This window comes from Mastigoproctus giganteus, chromosome 14 (genome assembly GCF_048544385.1).
Source record: "Mastigoproctus giganteus isolate SK-2022 chromosome 14, ASM4854438v1, whole genome shotgun sequence".
Lineage (NCBI taxonomy): Eukaryota > Metazoa > Arthropoda > Arachnida > Uropygi > Thelyphonidae > Mastigoproctus > Mastigoproctus giganteus.
The window spans coordinates 66,767,889-66,788,327 of NC_143588.1; the positions used below are offsets into that span (position 1 = coordinate 66,767,889).

A 20,439-nucleotide genomic window follows, 5' to 3' on the forward strand; every position below is an offset into this window, starting at 1 on the left:
AACTGACTCAACATTGCACTGGCCACCTATGTCAACTGGATGCACTGTCTTAGATTTTGTGTTTCTTAACTAACAATATAACCCCTCCTCCTCCCTTCCTATCCTTTCTGTCTGTGTGGGTAGCATAGTGGTATTGTCACCATCTTCCGCACACTGATTGGAGAATGCCCGGGTTTGAATCCCATCAATGATGTGAGGAACTTTAATGGACTTTTTTTCACTCTGTGGCTGAGTTAGCCAGTCTCAGGCATAGATAGCAAGGTTCCTTCACCCCCCCCCCCCTCCCAGAAACTTGGTTTTTTCATCCAGAAAAACAGGCAAATCAACCAGAAAACACATGTAAGAAATTACTTGGTGACTTTAATATAATAGTTTTGTCCTCTCTGTGCACAAGTTACCTTGCTTTCTTTTCTACTCCCTATATTCAAATTCTGCATTCCTTATATCAGTGTGACACCATGTCTCTGATATCCCAACAATGCCTGCATTTGATGTCTTGACCAGCATTTCAAATTCATCAAATTTATTTACTATGCTCCTAGCATTGGTTTACATTCAAGTATACACACACCTGTTCTTACTCTTAGTTACTCTTACACAGCCCATGCATTTACTTGTTCTTTATTGCTATTTAACGTAAATGTATTGTAATTATGATTGGTTGATATGTTGTTTAGTGGCACAAGGGCTGCTAAGGCCATATTGTGCCTATATTGTAATTATTCCTTATTTTAGAACTGTCATAACTAGTTCACTTTTTTTGAAAAGTGAGTTACTCCTATCAACCATCCAATTCGTTCAAGTACACAGGGCCCAGGTTCTGTTTCACATAATTAAAATTGTATTTTTTCATCATTATTCCAGAGTATTCCGAATAATTGATTAAACATTAGTTGAGTAACTTTCATTACGATTTAAAAAAAAAGACTTGCTGGCTCAAACTTATCCAATAAAGACACAAGACAAGACGAGAAAAAAATAATAATATATATAATATATATTTCATTTTGTATATAAAAACAATATTTGAGTAATTCTATAAATGCGATAAACCAAATTACCTTGCTTTCTTAATTCACAAAAAAAAAAAAAAAAAAAAAAAAAACAAATTTATCAAAAATAAACAAAGAAATCCGCTGTAACACAAAGTTCAATTCGGTTACATTATTTTGTTTATTTACAAGCAGTTAGCAGTCCGAGAGTAAATGCCGTAACCGGAAATTCTTCGTTCTATCTACATGAGTCAACAAAACTAGAGAAAAAAAAAAAAAAAAAAAAAACTTCAATTACAAAACCCAAGAGGTTACACATCTGCACATGCGGTAGAAGGTTTGCGGGAGAGCCGCACTCGATTACTTCTTTGGGGGAGGGGAATTCATGAATTTAATTAGGCCCTGAAAACGGTTGGGGCGAAATTTTGATAGTACAGTATTTACTAAAAAAAAAAAAAAAAAAAATCGTAAATGAACGATCGTTATCTTCGTAGACACACATATTACGTTGAAATTATCAATAGTCACAAGCATTGACAGAAAGCAAAAAAAGATGGAAACAGCAAAACTAAGTTAATAGATAACACTTCAGAGTCCAGCGATATAACGAGTTTGTGCGAATTTAGCTGTCAATTATAAAGTGTAGAGATAAATGATTCTGTGGGAGGATAAAGTACTTGCATTGTATTGATCAGTAGGAAATGAACAGAACTAACAAAAGGAAGCATAAACATGTAATGGGGTTACAGTTAATTTCTCGATTGTCAATCTTACACAGGGCCGGCGTTAACAGCGCTCACAAAGGATACTGGCTGAGGCAGGAACGTGTCAGGGAAACTTGACCAACAGTAAGGCTTTAGATTCGTTGGACGCTATTCAGGTCAGTGATACACTGACCGGATTTTCTGGAGACTAAAGCGGAACAGTTGGTTATAACACGGCCACGTTAAAACGATCGTTCCCCCTTTTGTAAATATAAAATCTGGCCATCTGAAATCATCATTCTCCTCGTTCTTTGTGATTCTTTTCTGTCCCCCTTTCTCTCTGGGTAACTCGGGGAATTTTTTTTTTTTTTTTTTTTTTTTTGGCTGGTGCACATTAAGCCTCAGGCTTTCTTGCGCCATATGGCTAATAATAATAATAAAATGGAAAGTTATAGCTTTCTCACATTTTCACTTAAATTGCATCGTTTCAGTAGCCCAAATTTTAATCATTACAAAAAACAAAAAAGCGTTCGATTGCAGCATTAGTTCCTGGTAAGCACTAATTCAAATTTTCACGAGGAATTTCATTTTCTGAAAAATGTAAAAACACGTCCATCAATTACCAATCATCAACCATCCATCAATCGTGATTTTGTTGGTCCACTATGAAATCCACAATACTTAAATGCAATAAAAATGTCTATCTAAAACAGAAGAATAAAGAATAAACATTACTGAACCCTGTGCGAATATCAAGAAGCAACGCGACCAGGTAACCCAATTATAGATAAATAAATTACACAATAAGACGCCCTCGTGAGTAGTACAGTTGGATCACCATCCTCCCCACACCCGGTGGAAAACACCTGAGTTCGAGCGACGACGGGAGGAATTTTTATGGGCCATTTTCACAACGTGGCTAAGTCAGTCGGTCACAAGCGGGACAGCAAGGTTTTTTCTCTCCCGGAAACGGGTTTTTCGTCCAGCTAACAGAAAATCGACTTCAAAACACACGCAATTCAATAAAAAACAATAGCACCAAAGGGGTGCTATTGTTTTTTTTTTTTTTTTGGCTGATGCAACATAAACCCCAGGCTTCCTTGCACCTTGTTATTAATAATAATAATAATAATAAATAAATAAAACATGAGGGCGTGCGCACATACACGCAAGCACGCGTTACAATTACTTCAGGGGAACGTAAAATGGCGCGTAGGCCCTCGACAGGTACCAAGACTTTGAGATTTTAAAAAACAGACAAAAATTAGTTTCGATGCATATTTTCTTTATGGAAATATTTGAGAACGGTACAAAATATTGTTATTGTATACATAATTGTGAAATACTGACATCAGTAAGAGATATGGCCACCCCTAACGTCGATGCAGACTTTGCACAGCCTGTCCATACTTAGAACAATGTTGATAATTTCTTCCTCTGCCAGCACCATCTTCAGCTGGTGAATATTTTCTGATGGGTGTGGACGTGCCGCTAGGCGTTTCTCCAGAGTGGCCCATATGTATTCGATGGGATTTAGACCAACGGAACCGGCAGGCCAATCCATACGAACAATGTCTTCACCTCCCAAAACCATATCACAGCTGCAGTGCGATGGAGTGTGGCGTTATCATCCCTAAACTCGAACTCGGGGCCAATAGCACCTCGGAACAGACGCACATGGGGAAGGATTGCCTCAGTACAGTAGCGTGCAACGGTTACAGTATTGCCTTCCGGTATCTGGAGTTGTGTACGTCCATCTAAGATAACGCCTTCCCAAACGAGAACATCTCGACAGCCACATCGATCCCTTTCAGTGATGTTTGCAGGGTGATATCGTGTGCCAACCTCTCGCCAGATTAGCTGACGTTCAGAATCGCTGCTGAGGGTGAATCTACTCTCATCAGTAAAGGAAAGATTTTGTGGTTGTAACCTTTAGAAATAGTGTTGGTCCTTAAGTTTTGCACCCCACTGCATATGCCCGTATATGTGTTATATCTGTAAATTTCCGGTGTCCTCTGGTCGATTTGCCTGTTTTTTTGAACGAAAAAACCCCCAGTTTCTGGGTGAAAAAACCTTGCTATCTACGCCTGTGACCGACAAACTCAGCCACGGAGTGAAAAACGCCCATTAAAGTTCCTCGCGTCATCGACGGGATTCTAACCCGAGCCTTTTCCGCCCGGTGTGGAGAATACCGTGACGATACCACTATGCTACACGTACAGACCCTCTCTCCCTCAACACTACTGCTATCAAGTAATACAGTAATAGAATACATTTACTATCGGATATAGCTGGAACTTATTTACAGTCACAAATGGCTGGAAAACCACTCGCCTTCCAGCAAGCGTTTATTCAAAGGTGCAAAACGTTCTACACAGCACACAGCACGACAACTGCTCATTGCACAATACATTTTAGACTTTGAGTAATGCCATTGATGAAACACCATGCATCCAAGTTCGCAACAGCAAGGAACCCAGAGTTAAGGACATCTTATTTAATACGTAGCCGAGTGGTCAAGAGCCCGAGTGCAGCAGCATAAGCTCTTTGAGTGGACGGGGGGTTCAAGCCCGTGACTGCGAAATACGATTAATATTTGTATTGATTGATTTATTCTAAACTGCACTGACCTGGTAATCGTGCCGGGGTATAAACAAGAATATAATAGCATTTAAAAATGAGTGCCAGGAACCAGACTAAAATCTGGCACTGAACACTCGTTCGGAATTCGCGGTGGGGCAACACATTTCTAGTGTAAGAGCAGAATTGCTTTTCGATCGACGAGGGCAATCGTCAAAATCGATGAATCATACGCTTCTCATACAATTAATGCTGAGAACTGGAAAATGACTATGTTCAAGCGTATGAACTTTACTAGCCTCGTAAATGTTGCCAAGGTACTTTTTAGATGAATTTATGCGGAGTGAGATATTGGGAAAAACAATTCATCTGTTTTACCTATGATGTCACATAAGTGAAGGAATTCAATATTAACCCTCTAGTTGTTCTTCATATGTTTATTCAAAAAGATTGTGTAATTTGTTATTTCAAGATGTTCCTATTTGTGTTTCGGATATTTTCTAAAACCTGAACTTTCAAAAGCATTGAGAAATATTGCTTTCCATCAGTGAAATCCCTTTCCAGAGGGTTCAGTCTAGGTCTAGTCCTTTGGAGGATGCAGCAGGTGCAATTCTTCTGCGACCTTCGATCGAAACAGGCCTAAATCCAAATAAAGGGACTTCTCATTCCCAGCTAGGAGGCCCGGGTATCCCCTAACATTAATTCTTGTACACAAACTCCAGGATCAACCCTAGTCCTACCAACGTGACGTAGTAAATAGCTCTTCCCTACACCCGAAAGTAAATACATGTATAGGGTGTTCATTTCAAAAGTGAATCGCCGTTATTTGTATTAAGTGCTGTATAGTTCAATATTACCAAGTAACGATCGTTGGTGTAATTGTTTGCGGGCGACAGCGGAGGATATTACGTAATAGAAGGAAGTGACAGCGTTGCATTTGAAGTGTTCAGTTTGTTACAATGCGTATTTGAAGCCGCACGCCTGACTATTGGTAAATGAACTTCATGCCATATACCAACGACCAATGTTTTTTTTTTTTTTTTTTTTTTTTGTGGATTATTACTTGGAAACGAAGTCTAACAGTGAATGTCAACAAAAATTTGTGGAAAAATTCCCTAACACTAACCGTCCATGTATAGTTGCAATTTTCAAGATAATAAAGAAGTTTCGTGAGTATGGATCAGTCAAGATAAGGAACATCAAAGAACGAGTGTTCTTATACACTTAAGACAAACAATTCTGCAATTTCCAAACTCACCCCGAGGAAACTCATCATTCAAAAGGAGATATCATGCGGTTCAGCACATTTCGTTGTAAGAAAACACCTAAAACCTTTTCCATACCGAATCTGCGTTACTGTCGCTAGGTTAAAAGTTTTCTTCTCCATGAAAGTACTGATATTTTGGATAAAATTTATTTCACTGACAATGTGTGGTTTCTCCTTGACGATTGTCCTCTAATTACTCTAATTTTGACGGTTGTCATAGGACAACCGTCAAAATCAGAGTACGGAGCGCTGAAAATAAGCACATTTCCTGCAAAACCTCCTTACATATCCAAAAAAAATTGGTGTTTAATGTGGCATATCTCGAATAAAGTTAGCTGGACCCATATTCTTTGAAAACAAACTGTCACCAAGGTATCAAATGCAATTTACTGCATTGCTAAAAAAAATGAAAGACATCTGGCTCCAAGAGGGGACAGCGTGCCATTCTGCATACTGAACCACTGGCATATTGCAAGAGCTTTTTAGGGATCGAATCGCATGACAAGGACTTTGGCCACCTAGGTCTACTGATTTAATATCCCCAGCCTTCTTTTTGTGGGAGTTATTGAAGAAGAAAGCTCAGAGCGAGCATTGAAATACACTCCGAAGCGACAACAAAGGATACTTAAAGCACTGTTTATAAACTATTATTTTTTAAATTATTTTATTAATAAATTGTATTTTTCTTTGAACATTTTTGGGTTTACTTTTAAAATAAACACCGTGTATATGTTAAAAACAAAAGGTTGTTATGAGGAGCATCCATCAAATGAATATATTTCTGAGATCTTTAAACAATACAGTGGTTTCGCTACTTGTCTAGATTCTAATCCCATCTGAGACTGAGAGAATTCTTAAATGTCTATTCAATCGAGGCCTTAGACGATCTCAGGCGTAGGGGGTATTGGTTTCCCCCTTGAGTTATTCCGGATTTTTCAGTTCACACAAAATGCGTATTGGCCCACTAACATATTTATACAAACATAGTACTGTAATAAATATAAATGCAACGAGGCATAATATTATAAGAACTTAAAATTATCTATTAAATATACACCATAGATAGCCCTTAAATGAAAACTACGATTAGTAGTGCAAAGGCATCGTTTCAACTGTATCTCATATCGTGGTCATCCTTCACAAAGAGTTACCATGTGACGCTTCACTAATAGAGAAGACTATTGTTACTTATTCTCGGGGTGGGCAGATACTCTGGTATTGCTATCACGACAACCCAGTTGTGAAGTTAATTTCACAATATGACAGATGCCAAAAGGTGTACGTGATATGTAACAATAGTCTTCTCTATTAGTGAAGCGTTACTTATTCGATGTAGTGCAACACATGGTAACTCGTTGTGAAGGATCATCACAATATGAGATAGTTGAAACGATGCCTTTACACTACTATCGTAGTTTTCATTTAAGATCTATCTATGGTGTATCTACACCAATATTTAATACAAACATAAGACGCACAATTCGTAAAATGGCCTTAGATTATTGGTTCTCAAACCGTGTGCCGCGAGATTCGTTAAGTGTCCCGTGAGATTTTGGATGTGATGTTATTGCAGATGGCTAAAACAGTTGTTCACTGATAAATGGCCATGTTTAGCATTCGGAAGTCTTCAGTTTACTGAAAACCATACACAAATCCAAAGTTTAAACCCTTTGTACTTACGGACTACTAATTACCTTGGTACTTAAGGACTCTACCAAGGGCTTGCACGCCATGTAACCGATTGTATGAAACTTACACTTAGTAAAATAATAAGAGGAGTTTACCTCAATATAGTGCGTAGAACACTTCCGTATGATGCTCTCCAGAAATTAAAACGGAAAAAACAAAAAAACCGACAACTTACCGGTACATTAGAGTAAAATATAAATAATTAAATAATCAATTTAACACAATTCAAATCAATTTAAAACAATTAAAAATCAAATTAACGCAATTAAAAGAATCTAACGAAAATATTCAAAACGATTTTCCTTCCTATGATGAGGAAGGAAAATCGTTTTGAATATTTTCGTTAGATTATTTTAATTGCGTTCCTATGATGAGGAAGGAAAATCGTTTTGAATATTTTCGTTAGATTATTTTAATTGCGTTAATTTGATTTTTAATTGTTTTAAATTGATTTGACTTGTGTTAAATTGATTATTTAATTATTTATATTTTACTCTAATGTACCGGTAAGTTGTCGATTTTTTTGTTTTTTCCGTTTTAATTTCTGGAGGGTATCATACGGAAGTGTTCTACGCACTATATTGAGGTAAACTCCTCTTATTATTTTACTAATATTATTATCAACGTATTATTATTATCAACATATTGAGTAGTACAGCTCTGATTCATACTATCTAAGAAACTTACACTTGCAATCGATTTTTGTTATTGTTACTTTCTGCCACTGACTCATCATTCGCATTTTTTCGGTTTAATCAAAAACTTATGCATGTTAAATTTAATAACTTTTAATTAATTTTAAAATTTTACTGAAATTAGTAAAATACACAAAACACTTACGCACTCGCAAAGAACTCGATAAAGTTTTAAAACCAATTTCTTAGACGCTAATACGCTATAAAAATAATAAAGGTTTGGAAGAAAGAGGTAGAATTACAGATGCTAGTTCAGAAGAAAGTTCTGGTAGACATATCTGTAGAAAAGAAAATACAACAGCCACTTGACCGTTTGATACGGAGTGGTGTAGGTTTGTGAGGATTATTAATTATCCTGACTGCTGTCTCTTTAGGAAAATAACATCGAGCAGTTTAGCAGTGGTTATGGAAGAACTCGCAACGATATTCCAGAGTAGGTCGGATTTGCGATTTCCTTTCCATTAAAATCTAAGAGTGTATACATATCCTCAGCCTTTCCAAGCGGAAATATGTAACAAAATATTTTCCTTTTGAGCAAGCATGGTGAGGGGAAAGAACTCCTCACATCCCAGTGTATAGGGGGGGGGATCTGTGTGTCCCCCATCCACTCCTCGAGTTTAAGTTCCACTAAGGATTAAAAATGCCTCTAAAATAGACTGAATTCTACAACCTGTCTATATTTTCTATAAGCACTCTTTCTCAGGTGTAGTCTATATAATTGGATAAAGACCTTGGCAATATCACTGGTTATGAGAAATCCTTTACACATTTTGCACATGCAGCCATTCTATGAGCATTAATAATTAATGACATTGTATTGCTGTTTTTTTTTGGGGGGGGGGGGTATTGCAAAGTTGGCTGAATTGGAATTATATTCCAATGAGTAAGTAACTTGATTAATCTTTATTAGGCATATTAACGTTATGTTGTATATTTATTTAGCCGTATTTACTTATAAATTCATAGTGATAATTTGTGTGACTTGGTCAGTCTTGCACTTCGATAAGTCCATTCCTTGCACCAGTTGCCCATACTAATATACAAGGTACCGTAGTTATAACTGCATATCTGATCAGAAATATGCTGTATATCCACAAATTAAGGGTGTTTTTAAATAATTTCAGTAATCATAAAACAATAAAATATGAGAATTATTGCTAAAGATGAAGATCCTCTTGTGAATCGCAAAATATATTTTCAGTACTTTGAACAAACTGTGTGTTAGCATAGTTGAAAATAAAATGCCAGTGAAGAGAAAAAAAAGTGGAAGGGCTGCTCATCCAAGTGTTGTTACACAGTAGTAACTCTATAGGCAGTTCACTAGGCACAAGTGCCTGTGCAGAAATGCTTAGGCCTCCAACAGCTGTTGTTTGTCACAAAAGATAACAAAATGGAAGAATATGTCATGAAAACGTTCCACAACAATTCGAAAATTGGCGCATGAAGCCCGCCTGAAGTACCGACTCTATGAAACACATCCATAACTATTTCACATATGATGAAAGCTTTTGTGTGATCGAACCCTCAACTATTATCACCTCCCTAGAAGGTTAAGTCAGAACTGTTCAAAGCAACTTTTGGCCATGAATAACAAATTATAAAAATAACTTCTTTTCCAAACTTTCCAAATAGCAGAAATATTCTCAGTCATCATTGCCTTCTATAAGAAGATTACCTACCAAGTCTTCTGGAAAGGTGATAACCTGCTGAAGTTCCTGCAGTACCTACTAACTTGTCGATCCATTTATTTTCATACAGACACTCAGATCCTCCAATGACCAGTTGATGCAGGAGTTCCACAAAGGTGGCATCTTATCCGGACTCCTATTTACCGCAATGACGATCCCTTTCTGCGAGGGCAGGAATGATCTGTACATATACGCAGATGATATTAGGATACTGACAACCATCCAACCGGCCTTGTCTAACATTGAAGTGTGTGACCAGATCACTCATAAAATTATGGAGCTATTAATATATTTAGAAAAATCTGGCCTGATCCAAATCCATAGAAAACTGTAATGATGGTGTACTCTCTCAAAAAATCACCTACACTTGTACATCCAGAACTAATTGGGACACCTATCCCAATTGTCACAACTCAGAGATCTGTGAATAATATTTGACACCAAACTTACGTTCACGGCCCATGTTGACGGGCTTGTAAAGAGATTAAACTATCTACATTGGATAACCAAACAAGACCTCTTGCATGTAAAACAAACTGCAACAACTGCAAGATATATAAGAACGGTGTATTCAACCGTATTGTATGGTGCTGAATTGTGGGCATCAGCCACCCCTACCCACATTAGGAGTATATATGTGACTTAATTCTGGCTGCTGAAGTGGGCCAACAGTAAACACCATCTCCCCCATCAGTTAAGGACCATGCAGCTTGCTGAACAGCTGAAAATACAGCATTTACCAGACATTATTGCCTGGAAAAAACTGATAACCACAATCAAGATGATGACTGGAGTGATAACATCACCATGCTTCTGGCAGTTTTGTGAGTGGCACGTCCTGCTATCTGGCCTAAGAGGCATATGGCCGATAGGGTCATACCAGCCAAGGCATTGGAATCAATCCACAGATTGTCTCAAATTGGAATTAACCTTGAAAGGCTAATAGCAGATCCGAAGTACAGGAAACAAACCGCGATGTAGTCCACTCAGGCTACTGTCACCTAACAGTTCTGTGTGTTCTGGAGTAACTGTGACTCAATGTTGTGCTTATGTGAACATGTGAACCACATATATAGCATATTCAGTGGTGGTGTTGTTATATTCCTTTATATTGTATTATATGTAAATCTAATTAAATATATGTTGTTATTCCTTTATATTGCAATATATGTAAATCCCCCTGGCATATATTGCCATGAATGGAATATGTCTCTCACCACGTATATATCTTGGTAGGACAAATAAAGATTTATTTATTTATAAGTTTTCTGAGAGTGTGACATGAGCCTCAGTAATTATCTTAAAAATGGAACCTCCATCAGCAGGATACAATTAATCCTATCACCTGTCTCGTTTCTGTGTAATTTAAGGAAAAAGAGACCGAAGAATGTTGTTGAACTGTGTGCCATTTCTTCACGAATGATTAATGTTGCTCATGTGTTAATTCACATGCAGCCACATGAATGGCAAATCCTTTTTTGCAAAGCATTTTTCTGATGATGATGCAGTGATTTCTGAATCCATGTCATGGTTTCGAGGGCACAAAATGTGATCCACAAAAGTATTCTACAGAAGTGTCCTGTCCATAAATGCTTTCTCTAACTAGTAGCTACGTAAAAAAAAGTAACTAAACTGTGCTAGTTTCAATCTTCTGTCATCAGAGGTTCTAGAATACTATATTAGATTTTTAAGGGGCCAGGCTAGTAAATAAGCAGTTTTTGTATTACCATATATGCAATAATTTTTAAATTTTAGTAGTTTTCGAGGTTAAATTTTGTTAACAACATGACTTAATCCTTATTAAACAAAAGCATTTACACATACTCACGAAAATGAGTAGACTCAAAGTAGAAAAAGAAATAACAATCAGCTGTCAGCGAGGGGCGTTACCTACGTAGATGATTCAAGGCATCCTAAAGAAGATTGCGAAACGTCATGTACCGATGATATATATGAGATCTGTCCATTGTTTCACACAAATTTTATCAGCGATATTGAATGAGACAATCTATTTTAGCATTAGCGATAAATGGAAATACGTTTCAAAACCAATACCTGATAATTGCAGTCTGGAGGCAATTCATTCCCTACCGTTGATTATGCTGATCATTAAACTACCGCCGACCGGGCTAGCCGGTTGGGTAAAGTGCCTGCCTGGCAACCCAAAGGTCGCGGGTTCGATTCCCGCCTCGGGCTTGGATCAAAGTACTGCAAAAACCTTAGGAGGGCATTATGGCCACAGAAGCCTATGCACCAACAACTACCAAAAAAAAAAAAAAAAAAAAAATTAAACTACCATCCAAACGCAACTACCTGGAATCTAACTGAATCGAAGTATTCCTTCATTAACAAAAAACGTGTACAGTCAGATTCCCGCCTCGGGCTTGGATCAAAGTACTGCAAAAACCTTAAGAGGTGCATTATGGCCACAGAAGCCTATGCGCCAACAACTACCAAAAAAAAAAAAAAAAAACATTAAACTACCACCCAAACGCAACTACCTGGAATCTAACTGAATCGAAGTATTCCTTCATTAACAAAAAACGTGTACAGTCACAATACAGTAACACAAAAAAAATATGCAGAACAGAAAATTAAGGGTTTTTTAATTTAAAAAAAAAATACTGAGTACCACTTAGAAATTATGACAGATAGAATATAAGCGTGGCAGGATCCGAATTATCTGGTGAGATCCGAGAATAGATTACCGTAACAAAAAATAAAAATATTAAATTCCAAACAACATTAATAATAATATAAATTAGAATATAACTTACTATTAAAAACACTATTTCTTCATAATATTTGGAAGACACGTTGCATGCACAATCTTTGACCCAAGTACTTGAAATAAAGTACGTGGGTCAAAGTATATCAGAATTACACAGCACTTCACCTGTGTAATTCCGATATACATAGTGTAAGTTAAGATAATTTTGAATTTAAATAGGTATAAAATATTCTATTGGCAATCCCTAATACTGCTGTCAAAATTAAACATTATATGATCGTTGTACATATTTGAATGAAAATGAATGAAAGACTAGAATTGAAATTCTAGTCCAAATATATTTTCTGGCATCAAAAATGATTATTTGGATACTATGTTAACGGAATATGTGCAACTAAAAGTGTTACTGTACTTAACTTTCGAAAGGAATTAGTTTCTACGTTCATTGGATCCACCCATCCCTCAATGAACTCATGAAAAATTTTTCATTGATATCACAGTTCCCCTGAAAACGTCCTTAAAACGCCTCTGGGACTTGCACAATACAATCAGCACCTAATTCCCAGTTCATAGAATCAAGTTATTGAGAAGATGGAAAGTTTTCATATGAAAAATACTTCAAAAATAAAATAAAAATAATAACTTCACACCTGTTAGCTCATTTTCCGAGTGTGTTAACGTGAAGGTTTGAAAAACTGACTAGTATTCAGAGTTAGGAGCTGAAAGCATCTAGAAAGCGAAAAAGAGTATTTTCTAGCAAATACTCAATTCACTGGCCTGGATTCCAGTGAATAACAAATAATTGCTTATTACATTACAATTTATAACAGTCCTCTGGGACTGCCTAGCTAGCGAGTCTAGACTTTTTAGCAACAGTAATTACCAAATTTTGTTGACCGGAATTTTGACCATTTACAACGCCACCCTTTTTAAAATAATTTTAAAAAAATTCGATCACTATGTGCCACAAGCTTTACTGAGACCAACCTTCAGTATATATCTAGTTTTAAAAGGTCAAATAAATTTTAAAAACGTACAAATTATATATACAGGGAATGTTTCTTTTATTATTTTTATAAGCGACATTTCTACTAATTGAAGTGTCAATAAATACGTCATCTCAAATTTACAAAAACATCGGGAGCATTTCAATATTGCATAATCATACAACATCTGTTATGCAACGTGGAGCAGCAATAAAGGCAGAAGCATATAAAAGAAAGCATTATTTAACTTAAGCATTAATTTTAAAAATCTATATAACAAATGTTAAAATGTACAAGTCAAAAGTAACTGCACATTTTGAGACAAGTATGTGCAATCCAAAATATTTTGCAGGCACGCTTAATTTACAAATGACGACAACATAAAAATAACTTCAGCTCGTATATTGTTTTTATATATATTAAAAGCGTTATTAAAAACAAACGATGCTTTGCCGTTATTTATTAGTTCAGGCTGGCAAGCTTAATCCATTCCACGTGTATTAAAATACATCTAAAAATAAAAAAGAAATCTCGATCAAAATATTAATTCCAAAAACCTTCCATCCGGCATTAACACTATTCAAATATGCAACTAAAACTAAGAAAAAAATTCTACGAAGTTTAAATAATTATACAATTGTTTATACTTATATTTTGTGTATTAATTAAAGTAAAAATTGTTTAGTGTAAAAACTGGGTAGCTTGAAATGCAATGTTTCAAGCTAATCACTAAATCCGAGATCACACGAATTCACAAATGTTACGAACCATGTAATAATTTGTATAGTGATATAAGCATCTGATAATGATCAACAAATGAAGATCATTGAACTCCCCCATTTCTCCACCCACCAAAATATTGTTTAAGTAAAAATGCCGTCCTTATACCGAGGTAAAGACAATGTAGTTAAATTATTAAATAAATCTATAAAAACTATCTATTCTGAAAGAATAACAGTTTAAAAAAACATATGTTAACAGTTATCCTAAATATCACAAATGAATTAACTGCGAGCCTGATTTATTTTGGGTTCCGCGAGCTCCGTCCAGTTTGCGACCTTGGCCTCTACAAACTGTGCGGTACGGTATAGCCGTCTGCCTACCTCCCCCCTTTTCTCCCCGCTACGACGTTCCTAAGTTAACTGCGCCAACACGTGCAGAATACGTACAAGAACGCCTTTTGCGTTCTCGTGCAAGGAAGAATGAACAGCCTCGAGCGCGTGTCTCTAACCGCGCGCGCCGGTGAACAACGAGACATGCACAGCACAAAAAAAAAAAAAAAAAAAAAGAAGAAAGAAAACTCTCGCAACGCCATATTAGAAAGAGCGAGGCGTTGCTAGCTGATGGTTTAATGGTCAGATTAGCTGCTATTTAGGTTATTAGATGAACGCTATTTCAGCTATCTTCTAAACTAATGGCGAATGGTCACAACAACAGATACCATTCCTCGCACATGGACGGGTTCCATGCTTAGGGTATGGGGAACGAGGGTACCGGTTGGAAACAGTCAAGGGAGAAAAGGGAAGTGGTAGTGGTGGACAGCGTTGGGAAGCGGGAGTGTATAGAAGCAGCTAAAATAAACAGGGAACAAATGAAAATAAGAGTGGTGAAGGATTGGGACATACCTTGGTTATGGTGAGGAAGGGCTAGTTGGGATTTTGGCAGGACCAGGGAAAACGTGAGAAGAGCAGGGTAACAAACAAGAAGTGACTGGTGATAGCGTGCGCCAAGTACTGAACACAGCTGTGCAGAAATGTGTTACTCCGCGACATAAGATGTAGTTTCTCGTTATCGCTAAATGAAACACAGTGAAAAAATATGCAATAAATTTATTATTTATTATTATAACTTCTGTTGATTAAAAATGAGTACTTGTGATGTGCTCCATGGCCTACATATTTTAAATTTATTTACCTCCAAACGCTACTACAATGTGCGGGATATCAGTGCGCTCAACTAGTACAACATTTCACTTTGCCATCTAGTGACAACGGTAGAAAGTATATTATAAAAGTCAAAATGTCAACACAGAATCTCAATTAGCTTAGCCAAGCTACTTACACAACAAAAACTGGATACGTTAAAAACGTTTCTGTAACTTTTATAAATCACGAGGTCTGCGTGAACAATTATTAAAGTAAAACTTTCGTTATCTTAGTGAAAAATTCATGTCACTTATTTTTTTTTAAATTATAAATATTAATTAGTATATTTATTTTCATATATTTTATTTGGTGTTCACATTATTATAACAAATACTCAGAGAAAATTTTGATCTATGAAATTTAATATGTATTGAATGAGAAAGTAGGTTTATTGACTTCATATTTTGTTCGGCTCTGTTTTTTTTTTTTTTTTTTTTTATCAGTAACAAATAAGTACAGTAAATAAATAAATATTCATAAATTAAATCTGATACGTACTTCGTTTATGAAGCGAGTATTACTTTTATATCCTAAATCTTTAATAACAAAACACATTTCTTAAATTTTAAAACCGTGTTGATTTGCTGGTTTTTCCCCTCTCATAAAACTGGAACCCCCCGCCCACATAGAGTGACGTACTATTACAAGCTTGGGGCCAGTTGCAATGTAGTTTATTTATTTATTATTATTATTTTTATGAAACTTTCTCTTTTCCTTTCTGTCCCTTGGGTTAGCACCGTGGTGCAGCTGCACCACCTGCGCCATAGGATACTACACTACTGCCCACAAATGATCACGTACTTTCTAAAAGATAAGGGTTAGCTTCAAGTAGCCAGATTTTTGGTTGCTGCAGAGGCCTTCATCCTGTAGTGGATTGGGAATGGCTGATGATGATGGCCAGATTTTTTGGAACCCAGAGCGTGATACCTCGTTATTCAAAACCGAAATCTTGTTATAACTCGATATAATGATTCTGAAGCGGTTATAGAGTAAAAGATAAATAATGAAAAAAATAAAATAAGAAAAATCAACATTAAAACTTTCTTCATTGACATGTAAATAGTATATTAATGAGAAAAATAATGTAATACACCCAAACTGTTTCACATTAATAATTATTGATGAGCATAATCGAATGATTAATGACCGATTAGTTCAATAACGAAATATTCTCTCTCTCTCTCTCTCTCTCTCTCTCTCTCTCTTTCTTATTTCGATTATGACCTCTCGATTATACCCATTACTGGCTACAGTGAAACATATTTTTCAGTAAGAACTGACCTAATAAGAGTTAGAAGGAATCAAAATTATTAACAATCATTTCTCGAGTTGGAAAATATTGACAACCAAACGATAATATTTGGCAACAGAAACACGATTACTATTTGTTTTTCTGTTTTTTTTTTTTTTTTGCCAAAAATTTATTCCACACACACAGGATACTACAGTGGTGTGCAAAATTTAAGGACAAGTCACGTTTTCACCTGTAGCTTGTCATAGGAGTGGCCTGGATTAGGAAAAACATACCAAAGTAACCTCGTGAGGTACAGAAATGATGAAGGAAACAACACCGACGCAACAACGGAAACAAAACGGTACAGAGGGACTTTATTAAAAAAACGGCTGGCTGCCACGATACAGATGCATCACTGCCAAAGATGGAACAAAGGGAAGAGGTGGTCCACAGTAGGAGATATGGCCACCCCTAATGTTGATGCAGGCTTTGCACCGCCTGTCCATTCTTAGAGCAATGTTGTTGATAAGTTCTTGCAGTAATATCGTCCATTCCTCTGTCAGCGCTATCTTCAGCTGGTGAACATTTACTGGTGGGTGTGGACGTGCCGCTAAGCGCCTCCCCAAAGAGTCCCATATGTGTTCAATGGGATTTAGATCGTCGGAACGGGTAGGCCAATCCATACGAACAATGTCCTCACTTTCCAAAAGCATATCAACAGCTGCAGTGCGATGGGGTGTGGCGTTATCATCCATAAACACGAACTCGGGGCCAATGGCATCACGAAACAGACGCACATGGGGAAGGATTATCTCAGTAAGTAGCGTGGTCTGCGCGGTAGCACAGTAGTATCGTCACCGTTCTCGTCACACCGGGTGGAAAAGGTCAGGGTTCGAATCCCGTCGATGACGCGATGGACTTTAATGGGCTTTTTCCACTCCGTGGTTGAGTAGTCGGTCTGAGGCGTAGATAGCAAGGTTTTCTCCCAAGAAACTGGGGTTTTTCGTCCAGAAAAACAGACAAATCGACCACAGAACACATGCAACAGACATAAGACACAGCATGGCAAATGAATTTAATTATTCGGGTGGCCTAAATATAATAGTAGTACAGTAGCGTGCACCGGTTAGAGTACCGCCTTCGAATATTGGTGTTGTGTACGTCCATCCAAGATAACGCCTCCTCAGACGAGAACACCTCGACCGCCATATCGATCCCTTTAGTGATGTTTACGGGGTGATACCGTGTGCCAACCTATCGCCAAATTAGCGACGTCCAGAATCGCTGCTGAGACTGAATCTACTCTCATCAGTAAAGCATATCTTAAGTAAAGATTTTGTGGTTGTAACCTTTAGAAATAGTGTTGGTCCTTAAGTTTTGCACACCAGTGTAGTATACGCTGGAAGTCGGGCAGCACCCAGCAGTAACTTCCATGGATGACAAAATGAGCAGGGATATGAAACTTTTTATGTAGTAGGATAGCTACAAATGAATGTGATGTTACTAGAACCTTGCACCTGGGAACTCAAAACGGAAAACTCAATTCCGAATACACAATGCGGTGTCTTGACACTAGATTGTGTATTTGCGGCAGCCACAAATAAATTCGGTTCAAAGTGCCTCAATGACTGCGCCCTCTAGTGGCAACGACCGCAATTAAAATCAGTTCAAAGTTCCTTGGTGGATGTGCCCTCTAGCGGCGATGATTGGATCGTGGGGGAAAAGATGCGAGGTAGACCGTACCCACCTGCTAAAATCGGTGTTCAAATCACCCGGTTCCCTATTAAGGCGAAGTAAATTACGGGAAAACGTAAATACGGATTTCACTGTATTTCATTTCGTGTATTTTATATTATCAATACGATATTACAAATACAACTAATGGGGAGCGAGGGTGCGTAAAATAGACATGCTTTGAGTGTCATATTCATGCCTGCATGATTGCTAAATACGGTACTGTTCATTTATTCTCTATCTTGTGAACTGTTCTGACTGTGTGGTCCTCCTGGAGTATAAACAGAAAATTTATTTATTTATTATTATTTTTTTCTTTAAAAAGATCCCTGAGTAATCAAGTACAATACAAAAACTAAACTAGACTGGCAGTCCCGCAATAGCTGTAGAAGGGGAAACAAAATCGCAAACGGCACAAAATGAATATTTCTACCTAGATATTTAGCCAAACAACTTCTAAAATAAATAAACAAACCAAAATTTAATTGTCCAATGATATTTCCAACAGTCAGGTTAGTCAATACTTCCAAGAGAGCAATAATGAAAAAAATAAAAATTAAATTAAATAAAAGCCGGAAAAGGTAGACTCGGGTTGCAACAACAGCAGATTCTCCCGCCAGTAAGCAAGAATACTTTATTCCAGTCTGACTGCTTTCATGCCTTACTCAAAACGTGGCCGGTTTGGTTATTGGATTTCTGTTGCAGTCTTCGCGTCTGTCTTCAATAAATAGGACATTAACACACAAACGGGAATATAAAACTACATGACAGAAAGGTCGTTTTGAGTTAAAATTAATATCCCCAAAGCGTACTTTATAGACCAGATTTTTTACTACAACTTTACGCTTTCAGCATGAAGGCAATCTTTTCTAGATTAAATTATTTCAACTAAAGTTCTTCTTTCCTTCTTTTCGCAGCGTGATATAAGCTTTGACCATTGTTCTACTTCACTTTTATCTACACGCTGTTCACTTCACTTTAAAAAAAAAAATGTGTAACACTTGTGCACACAGTGAACTGTCACTGATATGATAGAAGTCAGCTTGATACTCCACCACATGAAAAACGCTTCAATTTTAGCTACTGAAACCTTTGTGTTACGTATATACTAGGTTAAAAACTATTAGTAACACAGTTTATATTGAAATGGGGTTCTTAATATTAAGACTGTTCTTAAAATTACTAATACTCAATGCTTTTTTTGTAAAAGAATGGATGCCGGTACTCATTCTTTGCTATCAGGAAAAATTGAAAATTAAAAGGACATGAAAAGTACAGTACTCTGAAAAATTATTTCCTAATATTGTTACTTTAGTAGTAATGTTTTTGGAATAAGAACAACAAATTACGTATATTAACACACAGTTTATTAAGTATAAATTTATTATTCAAGTACATATACTAGGGGGCTTCACTCTCTGCTCGCTTCTTTTGATAAAATAAAATACTTAACAGAAGCTTTCAACACAGTGGGTGTCTCTTCCTTAGCTATGAATACATAATTACGTTACATATGTAAATCAAGAATGCTACCGCGTGGTCATGTTGGTTAAACAAACGCGTGCACGGGGTTTATCTAGCATGCGCACGCTTAAGTAGAAGCTTGTTTTAATACAGTAAAACAAGCTTCCGTTACGTATTTTAGTATTTGTTGCGTATTGCGCATCTCTCTTTTCCCATTGGCTGAATAAATATCACCAGGAGGAAAATTATTTTAATGTATATAAAGATAAAAAAATAAGTAATAAGTAAAAAATAAAAAGCAAAAATATTTTCATAATAAAGTTTTTATTGATTATTCCAAATTTTTATTGAATTGTTATCCACCACACCATGCCAACTTCTTTTCTTGTTTGTGTTTGTTGCTGAATGACATTTCCGAAGCATCCACGAATCGACATATTTTGCTGCATCGAAGTGTGTCGGCGTTGGGCCTACAATTTTAAGAAACAGTAGTGAAGAAACTATTTTTGCCCTCAACGAAGCTCAGGTTGGGCTGGCGATCAGATTCATTTGTGAAAATCATCTTTCACATTCACTCGATGAAATTGGTATCGTACTCAGAGCGTCCATCAAATGCTTCAATTCTTCCGAAACCATCTTTTCAATTAGGTATTCCCGAAATCCACGAATTGTATTTGTTTCATTTAACAGTAACCTCATTGACAATTTTCTAACTTCATTTTCACCAAATGCCAACAATTCATGTTTAGA

General features: G+C 36.7%; 1 protein-coding gene across 1 annotated transcript in view; it reads right to left on the reverse strand.

Moving 5' to 3' along the window:
* The window catches only part of LOC150075188 (poly(rC)-binding protein 3-like), a 739,881-nt gene extending 724,837 nt beyond the window's left edge, over window positions 1–15,044 (reverse strand). The window contains exon 1 of the mRNA XM_090389199.1: window positions 14,958–15,044. The gene's annotated coding sequence lies outside the window, so the exon portion shown is untranslated. The remainder of the gene's footprint in view (window positions 1–14,957) is intronic.
* Window positions 15,045–20,439: the final 5,395 nt, after the last annotated feature.